Raw genomic sequence first — 15,510 nt, 5'->3', positions numbered from 1 at the left:
TATATAAAAAAAGAAATGGCAGAATAGGGAGCCCCTAAGTGCAGTTGAGCCGCATTCTGGGCGTGTCGTGGTTGTGGCCCTCCCCTTATGCCCATGGTATTTCCAAACCGTAATTATGTATGCGTGGTACCGATATCGCCATCTGGTGAGGGCTGGGGTTGGGGACGCACTGCTATGCTTGCTCGGAACGTGCCAGCCGGTTTTGTTATAGGTTACTTCGGGCTCGCTTGACGTTGTCCGGACGTTTAACACCCGGATTGGAGAATTGCCTTGAGAGGCATTTATCATATCCGGCGTGACGGTTATTGTCACGTGATGTGGGGTGCCCACGCGATCCATAGATCGATCTTGTTTGCTTTGCCTTATCCTCCAATATGTCTCGCAGGTCTGTTGCGTTTCCCCGAGCTCTGGTATTCTTAGAGCGGCGCCGGGGTGCGGCTTGGATTGAGGGTCGAAGAGCCTCTCTGTCGCGGCCACGGGGTGGCCGATCGGGCGCATCATACGCTGGTGATGTAGGTTTAGTTGCTTCCTCCTCTAGTTGGGGTAGCAGCCTGCGCTTTGGGTAACTCTTGGAGGGTCGTTCGAGTTTATATTCTTCGGCCGCCAGGACTTCAGTCCATCTGTCGGCTAGCAAGTCTTGGTCAGCTCTAAGCTGCTGCTATGTTTTCTTGAGGCTTCTTGCCGTGGCCATAAGCCTACGTTTGAAACGCTCTTGTTCGACAGGATCCTCTGGCACGACGAATTCGTCGTCATCGAGGCTTGCCTCGTCTTCGGAGGGAGGCATATAATTGTTGTCCTCGACCTCTTTGTCTGCCGCTCACTCATGAGGGTTGGCTCCTGCGTCCTCCTGCGCTGAATCCTGCTGGAGGGGGTTGTCTTCGGCACTGTCCGGGGTGTTGATGTCTCCGGTGCCGGATTCGCCGTTCTTGCTTTGGCGGGATTTAGAGCGACGCCGCTGACGTCGCGCTTGGGTTGCTTCTTGGAGGGGTTGTCCTCCGTTTTTTCATCACCATCCCCTGCTTTGGGGGTGTCCACCATGTATATGCCATATGACGAGGTTGCCTTCCAGTGCCCTATAGGTGCTGGTTCTTGGTCGTCTCCTTCATCGGCGTCCATACCGTCGATGTCTTCGCAGTCAAAGTCGAGCATGTCGGTTAGATTGTCGACAGTGGCTACAAAGTGGGTGGTGGGTGGGTTTCGAATTTCTTTGTCGTCCGCATCCCAACCATGCTGACCATAGTCCGGCTAGGGCTCTCCTGACAAAGAGAGAGACTTTAGTGAATTCAGGATATCGCCAAAGGGCGAGTGCTGAAAGACGTCCGCCGCGGTGAACTCCATGATCGGATACCAATCGGGTTCGATCAGAAGGGGTGCGGAAGATTCGAAGTCCGGAACAGAGTCCGGTACCTTGGAGTCACGGGCCTTGCAAAGGACTAGGCTGGTATTCGGCTCTATCGCCGTAGAGATTGCGGCTCCTGGGGCGGCATCCAACCGACTGTCCCCGACTGGCGAAGTCGGCTCCGAGCTAATGGTCGGAGCGGGCACCTGAGCTGCGCTCGGGGCGCTGTCCGGGGGCAGAGCTAGATCATGCCCATCGTGAAGTGCGGCGTGCTCGGCTGTGGCTCGAATCCGTTGAAGATCAAGTCCCCACGGATGTCGGCCGTGTAGTTTAGGCTTCCAAACCTGACCTGATGGCCAGGGGCGTAGCTTTCGATCTGCTCCAGATGGCCAAGCGAATTGGCCGCAGTGCGAAGCCGCCGAATACGAAGATCTGTCCGGGGAGAAAAGTCTCACCCTGGACCGCGTCGTGGTTGATGATCGAAGAAGCCATCGGGCCCAAGGGTGACGACACAGAGGAACTCTCAATGAAAGCAGCAATGTCGGTGTCAAAACCGGCAGATCTTGGGTAGGGGGTCCCGAACTGTGCGTCTAGGCGTATGGTAACAGGAGACGAGGGACACGATGTTTTTACCCAGGTTCGGGCCCTCTCGATGGAGGTAAAACCCTACTCATGCTTGATTAATATTGATGATATGGGTAGTACAAGAGTGGATCTACCATGAGATCAAAGAGGCTAAACCCTAGAAGCTAGCCTATGGTATGATTGTTGTTCGTCCTACGGACTAAAACTCTCTGGTTTATATAGACACCGGAGAGGGCTAGGGTTACACAGAGTCGGTTACAATGGGAGGAGATCTTCATATCATATTGCCAAGCTTGCCTTCCACGCCAAGGAAAGTCCTAACCGGACACGGGACGAAGTCTTCAATCTTGTACGTTCATAGTCCGGGAGTCCGGCCATCCGCACACCCCCTAATCCAGGACTCCCTCAAAGGCCTTAGGCCCGTACCAACCTGAGAAAAAAAGCTTATTCATGTAGTCCCATAAGAGATGATAAAGCACTCATGGAATCACACAATAGTATATATTTTTGTGCACTTCAAATGTATGGTTGAAATCACTCTTGTTTACCAGTGCTGAGATTATATCAAAAGATTATCAAGAACTTCCAGCATAGTTAAAGCACTGGCTGGGATACAGTTCATTGTATTGTCTTGTGTAGTTCCACTAAAATGTATGATTGGCACAACATGATCCCTATTTTCACAAGTAGGAACAAGGTGAAACCTTCATTAGCTTAGTGAGAAATAGTGGCGGATCTAGCATAGGATCATTGGGGGGGCCAATGTCAAAATATGGGTTTATGAAGAGGCAAAACTCCCTATTTTTCCCAATGTATGCCATCACACAAAAAATCTTCACAGAAGATCCCAGGCTTGGGGGGCCATAGCCCCCCCAGCCATACACATAGCTCCGCCAGTGGTGAGAAAGGATAGGAAGACATTAGCATATTACTAAAATAGTAGCATAAAATTCATGATGGACAATACGCAAAACATTGCCTCATTGAACCAATGGCAATAAATTGACATGCAAAACAATAGCACTATTATGTCATGACACTAATAATATTCCATCCCTACTCCACCACATGATTCACCTCCATAGACAAACATACACACGTACTCCCTCCGCCCGAAAATACTTGTCATCAAAATGGACAAAAAAGGATGTATCAAAAACTAAAATACATCTAAATACATCCCCTTTTATTCATTTTGATGACAAATATTTCTGGACGGAGGGAGTACATGATTCAGCATAAGGTCCTAGTAAAGATTTGTTTAACTCCGACAGGAAATTAGGCAGCAATAAATTAGTGGTACTTAAGTACTCCTAATTAATTAAGTGAGACAGCAGAAGTGGAAGGGCTCCCTGGAGGATCGTCTCACATGTAAGGTAGTCGTTGCCAAAGCCCTACAATGGCCTCGACTGAGGCCTCTGGCTTCAGCAAGATCGCCTTGGCACTGTTTATTCTTCTTCTTCCTCCTCTTCATGCTCTGTTTCTCTTTCTCCTCACCAGTTGGTGAAACAAAGTACATGATTGGCCTTTAGTTCAGAATTGGTTTTGTCAGTGAGGGAGTACAAGTGTACTAGTAAAAAATAGCATTATTTTCTCATGGCAGTCAGAAAATAGAGATGAACACATGCATTAAATATCACTCTTACCTAAAGGAAGGTTATGACACCAATATGGATGATGAGGATTGGAACACAAATCTCCCTTTGTGCAGTTCCACCGAAATGAACCAACTGTTCCATTCTGACATTCCAGTTAAACAGCACAAAAGTCACTTCTTTTAAGAAGAGTTTTGTGCAGTGCACCAAAAGGTCACAAGCAACCAGGTGAATTGGATATCCCTATTTGCACAAAAAGGTATAGAGGAAACAATTAGAGTCTCAAACAATTACAGGCAAAAACATTTGGCTAAACTTGTCATGGCTTATAACAGTGGCATGGCTTCATTTTTACCAGGGACATTAGATTAAGAACAGCTAAATATTTGGTATAAGGGCATGGGACAGTGGGTGCACTAGCAGTCCAGCACCATATACGTAAACAGGGGCATAAAGTGGTGATTCATAGTTTGTTCCCCCGAGAAACAAACATCCAAGAAACATATCTGGGTTGGTCCCATTTTTGTTCACTCTAGCCACCTACTCCTATGTGTGGATAGCAAATCTAGTCCTGGTCATACCACTGTGTACAACGTTACCCCTATATTTCCCTTTTCAACCAAGATACCGGTTGGATGACTAGTCTGTACTACCTTCATCCCCTTTCCTTCCTGCTTGTACCAAGTCCGATGTACGTACTAAATTCCCCCACCCCCACTTTATTTCTTGTTTGAACCAAGTACTCCCTCCGTCCGGAATTACTTGTCATCAAAATGGATGTGTCTAGAACTAAAATACATCTAGATACATCCATTTCAATGACAAGTATTTTCGGACGGAGGGAGTACAAGATTCGACTCCATGAAGTAGCTTTACCTCTAACAATAGAAGAAAAAAATAGTAGGTGATGTTGGACCATCCGATCGAGAGGGGCTGAGAGGTAGAAAATGATGCACATGCAGCGACGTAGCGAGCTGGGGAAGTATAGCTAAGGCGGTTTCGAATGAAGATATACCTGAAGGTCGTCGGGATGTGGATAGGTGGGCGGCGGGAGGCCGGATCCGCCCACAGGCAATGACGAAGGGATCGGGGGACCTCCCACGCCGGCGCTCGGCCAGAGATAATGGTGCGACCGGCAGTGGGTCTCCTCCCTCGCTGTCGACGACGGCCTAAACGCTGCCCCTCCTCCCCTTCACCAGCGGAGGGGATACGTCCGGATTTGTAACCAACGGTGAGGATAGAAAGACAGTGTTTTTTGAAGGGAGAAAGACAATGTTACTACCCCTATCTTGTTTAGATCTGGAGAGGATGAGAGTGTGTGAATAGAGCAACCGTAGCAAGCAAGCGCGGACGCTCCGGCCTATATATATGTAGTGTCGTAGTTTTCCTTTTTCACTCCATCAAAACAATCGTTTAAAATTGTGTACTACTACATGCCAGGTCGCGGTTTTTTTTAGTTGTTGATTGTTTTTTGAGATAGCTACCCGCTTGTTCCAAGTGGTGTTACGGTGTGCCAAGTCACACTTTGTATTGTTCAAGTCTGGTATACTACAAGTCCCTCCATTAAATGAACAACCACCCCCTCGTAAAAATTGTGAACAAGCCCATGGCTAAAATTAGCGAAAACGTGGGTTGCCCCAACATGAATTATTATTTATATTTTCTACTCCCTCCATTCCTAAATATAAGTCTTTTTTATTAGCCACACCTAAGACAAGAATTTTTTTATTAGCAGTGAACCCCACATGTCATAGACACAAAAATTGTGGCAAGATTCCCTTAGGCAAGCCAAAGTGTGTCTAACAATTTGAGCAACTCAAGTGAGGCAAGTGTGGCAAGTGTGGGAAAAATAATGTGGCAACATAAGACAAACATAGTCACAATCCAAACAGCCCCGTAATTTTTTGTGACATGCATGAAAATTTGGTTAGTTAAATTATAGTCAAAATTTGGCAAGGTGCATCAAATGAACACATGCAAGTATCAAAGTGAAAATCACGGCATGCATGCATGCGTTGTACTCCCTCCGTTTCCAAATATAAGTCTTTTTAGAGATTGCAACAAGTGACTACATACGAAGCAGAATAAGTCTACATCTGTTTGTTGTAGTCCATTTGAAATGTGTAAAAAGACTTATATCGAGTGCAGTCCTTTAATGTGTCGCGTCAACTCGTACAAGACCGAGAAATTTGATTACTACAACGCCCTCTCCCTCGCGGACAGAGCTCCGGTGCCTTAACTGCACCTGCCTTTAGCTGCATGACAGGAGGGCCAACCACCTGTTGGGCCCACCTGTCAAAGACGCAAAGGCAGGAGCAGTAAGTAGAAGCTTTCGCTACACGCTATCCCTCCCGCACGAGGTGGACGAACATGCAGTAGTGGATTCGATACTGTAGAAGTAGGAGTAACATCATTGTTCGTCTTCTCGAAGAGGCAAAGAGCCAAGCGCAACCCGAACGTGGCAGTTGCGAACGCTCGCATGGTGCGGTGCCTTGGATGAGACAAAATTGCTATTTGAGCCCACTATTGTAGTACTAGTACTTGCTTCTCCCTCCGTCTAGGTGAGTAAGTCGTTGAATTTGTAGCTAAGCTTCCCTCATTGAATTGTTTAACAACTAAACTCCATCATCCATCGGTTGATACTCATTCTGCATAGGTCCACGCGCTTAGCACCATTTCCTTCTAGGGTCACCAATGTTTATTTGCTAATTAATAGCATTGCATGCAATGAACTAGCCACTGCAAGTCATTAAAAGCATGCACACCTCTCATCTCTTATTGGTTGATATGTCAAGAAACAAGAAACAAGGTAGAAGTTAATGCACCGCGCCTAAGTGTTTTGGGACTTTGGTTTTCGTAAGATGACTTAGACTAGCCACAGTGGGAGTAACTTCAGCAGTAACATCGAGTCCAACTCAGCAAATGTGCTTATGTGGCAATGAGTTAATTAGGAGAGAGGTAGTTATAGTAACTTAGCTAATTACTGTAACATCACATGCCCCAATGCAATATGAGTCTATAACCTAATAAATGAAGCTTTGCATGTTACCACACTTATGTATGCACTATGAAGCAGTAACAAAGTCTAGGGATATGTGTATGTTACTAGTGTATGTTACTCACCATTGTGGCTAGTCTTACACACCTAGACGGAGGGAGTAGTATAGCCCTACAAACCGGAAAGTAGTATTTGCCTTTCTAGAGATTTCAACAAGTGACTAGACTACACCGCATGCAGCACTCCCTCCCTTCTGGTTTATAGGGCTCAAATCTCAAATCTCATGAACCAAGGCATTTTGCGATTGGAGGAATGTATCTCGTACTTTACAAAACTACCCTAATTAAACTCATGCATTAATTATGTAGTTCTCTCATTTTCCTCTCCGCCTTGGTCACGGTGCACAAGTATTGAGCACTCCTATATGACTAGCTGCTCTATCTACATGCGGGACATTTCAAAGCATCCGGGCCCGCGTGCCATCCAGCAAATCACAGCGAGGTACTACAGTCGAGACTCACCCGTCACCCCGATGTGGCCATCATGACCCGTCATATGACAAAACCCACACCTTTACCAGCAGTGGTAAGGTGGCCTCCAAGTTGGACTGGACGAAGCAACCATCATTTGACTGGAACACTCGTTCAAGCCCTTTCTTCCCTTTCTTGAAGAAAAACTCACTCCATGCTACTCACTTCCGCCATTTTTCTTCTGTACCAACGAAGGAAAGGTGGGAGAATCAGTTATGCTGCTATATTTTCATTCCAAGAATCTTCTTTTTGTGAAGCACCGACCGATTCTGACATCCTATTCTTTTCCCGTTTTCATTGCGATTGTGGTTTCCTTTTGATTGCTTTTTGTTTGCCAGTTCATTGATGGATCCTGGAGCACTAGGCAAAGAGTTGCTGGCGGACAACCCATTGGAGACAGCGATCTCCAGGAAGTGAGCACCGATCAATGAGTTGACCATGTTGGCGGGCCAACCCATGGAGATGAAGAACTCCAAGAAACAAGCACTGGTCAAAGAGTTGATGATGTTGGCGGACGAACTCCTCAAAGAAAGTTGGAAGAACATCATGGGCCCCGCCGTCCCTGCCCCAGGAACTCTGATGGCCACCTATGCGAGGCTCAAGGTCGAGTTTGAGGAGATAGTCGCTGTTGAGAAGCAGTATTCCCCTGGCAAGGTGATGGCCCCTATCAAGGACGAGGAGATAGCTCCCGGAGGGATGAGATCCCCCGGTGAGCTGCACAAGGTCAAAAATAATGGCTTATTACCATAGTTGTGGTTTTTGATTATTTGCAATGTGCTTGCTAATATGTTAGGGTTGTGCAGGTGCCGGTGGACGTCCTTGATGATTCCGATGTCGCGGCCCGTCCTGTTAGCATCGCCCCGGAGATCGATTCCGATGCCGCTGTCCATCCTGTGGACATCGCCCCAGAGATTGATTCTGATGTCGCGGTCAGTCCTGTGGACATCACCCCAGAGATCGATTCCAATGTCGTTGTCCGTGTTGTGGTCATTACCCGAGAGATCGATGACAAGAAATAGTTGGTCGCGCTAATCCTTCAGGGTAGTTTGCAGTGCCCTATGTTTAATTACCAGAACAATGCGTGTTATCAAACCATCTTAGGGCTAGTGCACTATCTTGTGTGGGCAGTACTTGCTACTTTTTTTTGATAGTGAATCATGCGAACCATGGAAACGGATGTATCCTCGCCGGCTTTTGATGTAATATATGGCATGCTTAGATGTAAGTTTGAACTGTTTATTATATCAGCAGGGCTTGTTTGATGATTCTTGGTGCTAGTAGGCTAGCTACTGTGCGAGATATAGTACTTGCAAAACACTCACCGAAGAGAATCGTTGGGGCTGATGAGCTCGTGGTACGCTTATACTTATCCGTCGTCGATCGACCAATAGCCCTAGCTCCTAAAATTGTAGGCTTAGCGATCGATCAGACAATAGTCGACACGGATACATTCATGCCTCATTTGGTTCATAGGGTAGGAAAATCGTAGCAAAAGTACAGAGACGTACGACACAAAATCATAGCAGTGCAGAGACGTACTCCCTCCGTTCCAAAATAGATGACCTAGGCGGGCTAGTTTGGCCTAGTGGGTTTCAGTGATATGACATGGTACAGTGTCATCCAGTCTTCCCGTGTGGTAGCAGTATTGCTGATACAGCAAGTTTTCTTGAAGAAGTGGAGTTCAACGAAGTCATGATGGTTCCTTCGTCGGAACAACTTACAGTGGGAAAGGTTGGGCCTGCGATACGACCAGGGTAGACCAAGATAATTTGTGCATGGCAGGTGGACCAGGATGGTCGGTGTCCCACATGTCGGCGAATGAAAGTATTCTTTCCGATATAGAGGACGAGCAACGAGTATTCATTGTTTTTTTATGAAAGCTATTGTCTCCACTGTTACTCTTGACTTTGCCAATGCCTCTCTCTCCTCCACATAAGCGGGGACTACTTGCTATGCATGCAGCGGGCAGCTGGCGTCTTGAGGGGCCAGGGCGATCAGAGCGGGCTCCCGAAGCGGTCCGGACTCCAGCATGGCCCACCTCACATTATCACCATATATTTCTTGGAGTCCGTGCGCGGCGGGCGGGCGATCTCTTCTCCCTCCCCCGTTTCTCTCATCTCAGCCGATGCCCGTCGAGCGAATAGATTTCGCCTATCGACGGTTTATTCAATTACAGTCCCACATGTCAGTGAAATTGCAAGACAACGTGTGTCTCCTCTGGTGAGTGGCGTGCGAGCCGGACTATCGGGGGTGCGACACGTACGACTCATAAGTGTGCAGCCTTTTCCTATAGAACTTGCAAAGCGTAACATTTTCGCGCGATCGATCGATAGAAATCCAGAACAAAATGACGAGGGTGGTGCTTTCCCCCTCGTTAGGTCGGCTAGTTCGAGTGATATGACGTGCTACAGTGCCATCCACTTGCTCCATTTTTATGTAAGAAAGAGTTTACACTCTTACGTGGGAGGAGTGCGAAACACCTCGGATCTGATTTTGATCGAGGGATAACTGTTCTCTACCAAATAATGGAGGACTGTTAGCGATTATAGCATGATAGTTAGAGCATCTCCAGCGCTGGCCCACAAATTTACACCAGCATCTGTCCGAGGACACTGATGGATGACATCCGATGCTGCACGCGTACCTTTCGACAACTATATGAACTAACCGGACGAAATTCGTGCAAACAAAGCAAATTTCAAATTAACCGGATGAAATTCATTACATTTCAAAAACTTTTCCTACAAACTGGACGAAATTCATTACATATTTCGCACAAACCGTACTAAAACCTAATCTAAACGATCGCCGGTGCACGACCACCATGTCAGGCCATGAACCCGAGAAAGCCGGCCATTGCCTTTGACTCCTCCTCATCCACCTCGATAACCTCCTCCTTCGGAGCACAAAGTTCTGAAGATTTCCGCCTCCACGTCACCGTCAAGTGGCTAATCGCCCGTCGATGTTTACCCCACCAAGCTTGGCGTCGACTGAGTGGAGTAGCGGTGGCCTTCCTGGGACCAGAGTGGCGGCGACCTACCGTGTACTACTCTTCCTCGCTGCCGGCTGCGCCCGCGCACGCGCGCCGGCTTCGTGGTCGTGGTGGCGGAGGGTGGCCGGGGGGTGCCGGCCATCTCCTTCGTTTGCTCCTGTGACAGTACGTCGAAGAGAGCTTTGGAGCGCACCCGGAGTGGAGCCGCCGATGTCCCTCGTCTACTTCTGCGACAGTACGTCCAAGAGAGCTTCAGAGCGCCAGGAGGCCATGGTTGGAGTGGTGCGGACATAAGGAAGGGCCCGCAGGAGAATAAGTGTGGGTCTTTGGCTATGGCTGGGAGCTGGGGCTCAAGTTAATATAGCGGGCGAATGATAATGAGCCACGATAGATGGATGGACAACTGGCACCGGAGTAGGTTCGTCGGGCGTGAATGCGGACGCTGCTTCAGTGACTTAACTACAGATGCATTGGGTTACTGACAAGTGGGCCCAACGGGCATCTGGCCCGCATGTCAGTGACACACCAATTGCACCTGCAGTTAAGTCCGGTGAATGCGGCATTGACGTTCTGGAGAGACGGTGACCGTTTCAGGCGGGAAGCGCGCGCTAGCGATGGAAGGGGTTTCGGTGTGCGGTGGCACTAAGATCGGTCGCTCACGATAGTACATACTTCGTACCATACTACCATAGTACCCTCTCTAGCTAGGCTATTTTATAGATTGTCGTTGTGATGGACGATATACATGAGCAAGGCGCTCCGAGTATGACCGTTGGTGTTGAGTCAGGTGAATACATGCTCAGCGTTCACGTAGGCCTCCATCAAACGTCTAAATAGTAATGCCAGGCACCGCTGGTGCGCGCAGGTGATGGGCTTGCCGTTTGCATTGTGCCATGAGCAGGACTTTGATTTAGAGGGCGACGTGCATGCATTAGCATGCTTTGACAGCGTGAGCATGAGTGTCTGACGCGAAGTATTTCATTTTCATTTGGCTGACGAGGGTGCGTTGCAGCGACGAGTCCGTGGTTTGATTCCCCACATACGCATAATTTTGGTTTTCACAGTATTTCTTTCTCCATTGACAGGTAGGCATGCGTAGATAAATAAGGAACACGAGCTGATGAGGCGCATGCGGACTGTTTAACTGGTCAACCAGACAAATACGGAGCTATACGCTGAGCCAGTGACCGTGTTATCACCATATCTCGTATACAATGATCAAAGTGAGCTATCAAGACAAGTTCGATGACCGCCAATGCATTTTACTCTGTAATAAATGACCAGGATTGAAGAGGAATCCAAATTTCCTTCATCTTCTATCCTTGAGCTCTTGAGAAACCAATGCACTATACGGTTGTCTGGCCACTCCACCCCAGAGCTCTCACCAAGCGTCGTTCATGCCACCGCGCTGCACACTAACCAGTAAGGCAGCGATGGCATCCCGCCGCGCCAAGTTCCTGGCCGCCCACGACCGCACACAAAATGGTAGGGAAGCGATGGCATCCCGCCGTGCCGAGTTAATCGCCGCTCGCGACCTCACAACTATGTGGGAGGAATTTGAAGATGCGAAGGCCGAATGGGCGGTAGAGCAAGAGGCGGCCAAAGCCGCATAGAGGGAGCGGAAAAGTCAGAAAGCATTCAAGAAAAGAGAGGCCCACCACCGCAAGAAAGAAAAGGACGCACGCGCTGCTGCGGAGAGGTCGGCGGAGATCCAAGCATGATGGGGTGTCGCTGACAAAGCCGTGAAGCAGAACGACAGCGTCTGGCCAGCATGTGAGAAGTAGTAGTACTAGTAGTTAGTGTGTGTGTGTCTATGTCTGAGTACGAGCATGTACCAGTACTACTAGTTACTACTGTAGTTTTTAGAGCAAATTACCAGTACATTAGCCTAGACTAAATGGAAAAAATCATATCCTATGCATCAAATGGAATCTCTTTCTCTATAGGAATTGAGATGCATGTCATCTCACTTCCTATGATTTTCATATTCCTATAAAATTCATATCCTATGAACAAAAGCAGGCCTCTATTGGAGTAACTACTGTAGCTAGCAGTACTGCTGGTACAGTAGTTTTCATCAAGAAGCGGAATTCAATGAAGTCATGATGGTTCCTTCGTCCGAGCAACTTCAAAGTGGGAAGTGGGCCTGTGATTTGACGGCTCATTAGTCATTGTTACTATGGTGCAACGACCGGGGTGACTCTCCCTTGGAGTTCTGCGTGCATGGCAAGTGGACCAGGATGGTCGACATCCCACATGTTGGCGAACGAAAGTATTCTTTCCGATATCGAGGAGCAAGGAAACCGTGTGGTATAGTATCACTGCTGATTGGTTCTCAAAAAAATAGTATCACTCTGATTTATAATTATTTTTTATTTCTGATGAATGCTAGCGTTTCAACTCTTACGACGAAGAGTGCCAAACACGGCACGTGCTGGATGCCCCACACGACAGCGAAAGGAGTGGGACATGAACAACGTGGTAGAGCCCAGCGTAAAAGAAAAACAGCGTGGTAGAGCGTCTCCACGTCTTCCACTTCTGGGTCGGAGACCACACATAGTAGTACTTAGTGGTATGAATGATACAAAGTGCGACCTGGAGAGAAAGACACGTCTAGTTGGAAGGTCTCGGGGCATACAAGTAAACAAATATAAAAGTTAATATGTGCCTCCAACTAATATAGTAGTAGTAGAGTACTTAGGCACGTACTCCATAACATCACCGTGCATTGTACGTACAACATTTAGTGGTAGTATGTAGTAAGAGACAAATGCCGCCCAAGAGTTCCCTTCTCGACCTACTTTTGGGTGTTTGGTAGAGTGTATGAAGGGTGCATGAGTCCACACTAGTTTAGCACAAATACACTAGAAGCATGCATGAAGAGAGCATGCATGAAGAGGGGTGTTGAGTTGAGCATGCAAGAAGAGGGAACAACTATGCTGAGACGAGAACGCAACCAAACACACCCTATATGCCACGCATGTTCATACCATTTGTGCCTTTCTACTTCACTTACTGCGCTACATTACTCCGGTTCGTACGTCCACTCCTGTGTACATGTCCATCTCGTAGTTCCAGTCCCACGTGTTCTTCATATAGATGGAACGATCCTTGCATAACACGTGCACCTTGATGCTAGATGTCCCGCATGTTGGCAAAAGGATGAACAAAGCTCACGTAAAAAAATAGAGTGGAAGAACATAGATTCCCGATGACCGAGAAGGAGCAAGGAACCTCGTGTGGTGGAGCGTCTGCACTCATAATATTTAATATTATTCAACGATATAAAATCAACCAATCATCTCCACAGTGGACTGGAAGAGTACGAAACACGGCAGCCCAGTGTAGTTACATCATACTAGTACATGGCTAACCCACGCTATCACCATATTTCTTGGCTTCTGTGCGACACCTATCTCTAATAATCCAGCAGCCTGTATTGCTTCTCCCTCCTCGTCTCTATCAAAGTGCGGCGGGCTGGCGTTTTTTCCGTCTATTGAGGTCGGTTAACTCATCACATGTCAGCGACATGCCAAGAGCATTCTAAAAAAAATCATTTCACGTTCCGTTTTCAAAAAGAAAAAAATCCTTTCACGTACGAATTTGACTGTATGCTTTGAGCAACTTGCATGTCCTATACTGCTCCTGTTTGATACTCTAACTTAGCTAGAGGTTAGACTAACTCATGACTAACCCTGTACTAACTGTAGCCAAAGAGGTGTTTGGGTGACAGGGTTAGATTGACAATAAATGCACTTGATGGAGAGAGAGAAGTGATTTTTCAGTGGTCCCAGTGAGAACTATCTCCAGTTAGCACCTCTTGGGTGGGATAGTTTTTTTTGGTGGGTTCGGTGCAACTTGCTCCAATTTAAACCCACATGCTTGGATACTTTAGGGCTATTTGAGCCCCAACTAGCTCAAACTAACTCTAGCCCATGGATCCAAATAGGGCCTATGGCCAGTCTCGACGCGGAGCAGTCGCGTGCACCGGGAAGCGGCGCTCTCTCAGCCGTCGCGCCACTTCAAAGCCGGCGCCAGTGAGAGGTCGCCTCCGCTCTGGCCTGGCATTAAAGTGGCACTGACGCTCCAGGGCGACGCTGACTGTTTCATGTGGGAAGCGTGCGCTGGCAAGGGAGTATAGGTTTTGAACCGTTTCAAGTGTAGTACTGGTAGTTTGCAAAACTACTCAATTATTGCACTCAGTTTCCTAAGAAATTGTGGTAAAAAACCTTACTCCACAACCCGCTTCCCTTCTCCTTCCTCTTCCACCGCCCGCGCACGTCCGCAGGAAGCGACCGGTCAACCCTTATATAGGAGTGATAGCACAAAAAGATGCATGCATGACCACTAAAATTTCCATATTAAAGCGCCGCTCCGGCGGGAGTATGTCGTATGTTGTTACCTTCGACCGGGCCATGGCTACCAGGCGACGGTGACCAGAGAAGAGGCGGCGGGAGGGGAATGAATGCAGCTACTGTTTGGGTTTGCCTTCCATCTTAAATAAATGGGCAGCATCACGTGTACCCGCAGGTGCACAAATTGTAACATACGTGTCTGCTTAAGTGGGCATCACGTAACTGGTGTGTGTGTGAGAGAGAGATTCTGAGAGACAGAGTGCGTGTGTGCGACTCTACTCTTCGGACATGTACTCAACTTTTGCATCGGGATATAAGTATAATAGTATTTACTTTAGCTAGTGATTTACGTGGCCATGTTAACGTGGTCTGTCAAAAAAATGTCACTTCCTGCTCGTGATTTTTGTTATATAATTACAAGGAAGATTCTCGTGCATTGCACGGAACATCAATATGCATTTTTTACAAAGCACCTGTTGTGATTGACCCATGCAGGAGTAATCCCATGTGTAAAAACTAATGATATCTCGAGAATTTTATCGAAAAACTAGTATCTCGAGAATGTCATCAAAAAAATGAAAAATGAGAGATAAGGCGAGGAGGAGTGGAGCGTGGTGGTGACTGGTGGTCGGAGTGGGTGGAGGCATGGGGATGGACGGCGCCGGCGGGCGGCAGCGGCCACCATGCTAGATTGTTCCAAAGACTTCCTTTTTTAATTGTTGAGCGATGAGGTTATGGGGGATAAGGATGTGGAGAGAGGTGTGGGTATCTTTTGTAAAATTATCATAGTTTGCTTTCTATCCGTCAGATATAGATCATATGGTCTGTATTACAAGATGGCAGGCACACCATCATCGCCAACTCGTTTTTTTATAAGGGTACAGATGATAAGTTCTGACTACTAAAGTAAAGTGGAATTTGTCCATGTTATGCAAGTAAATTAAGGTGATTGTTTATCATACGGGTAAGGTTGGATGAAGGGTGGTAGGAACAAATGCTCCGCCTAGAGCATGTGTGTGTGAGATGGAGTCTTAGTGAGTGTGTGGTGCGTGTGTGTGTGTGTGTGTGAGAGAGAGAGAGAGAGAGAGATGGAGTCTTAGTGTGTGTGTGTGTGTG

The sequence above is a fragment of the Triticum dicoccoides genome, chromosome 4B (assembly GCF_002162155.2).
Source record: "Triticum dicoccoides isolate Atlit2015 ecotype Zavitan chromosome 4B, WEW_v2.0, whole genome shotgun sequence".
Taxonomy (NCBI): domain Eukaryota; kingdom Viridiplantae; phylum Streptophyta; class Magnoliopsida; order Poales; family Poaceae; genus Triticum; species Triticum dicoccoides.
The sequence above is the reverse complement of the archived record's forward strand: the minus strand, read 5'-3'. Positions refer to the sequence as shown.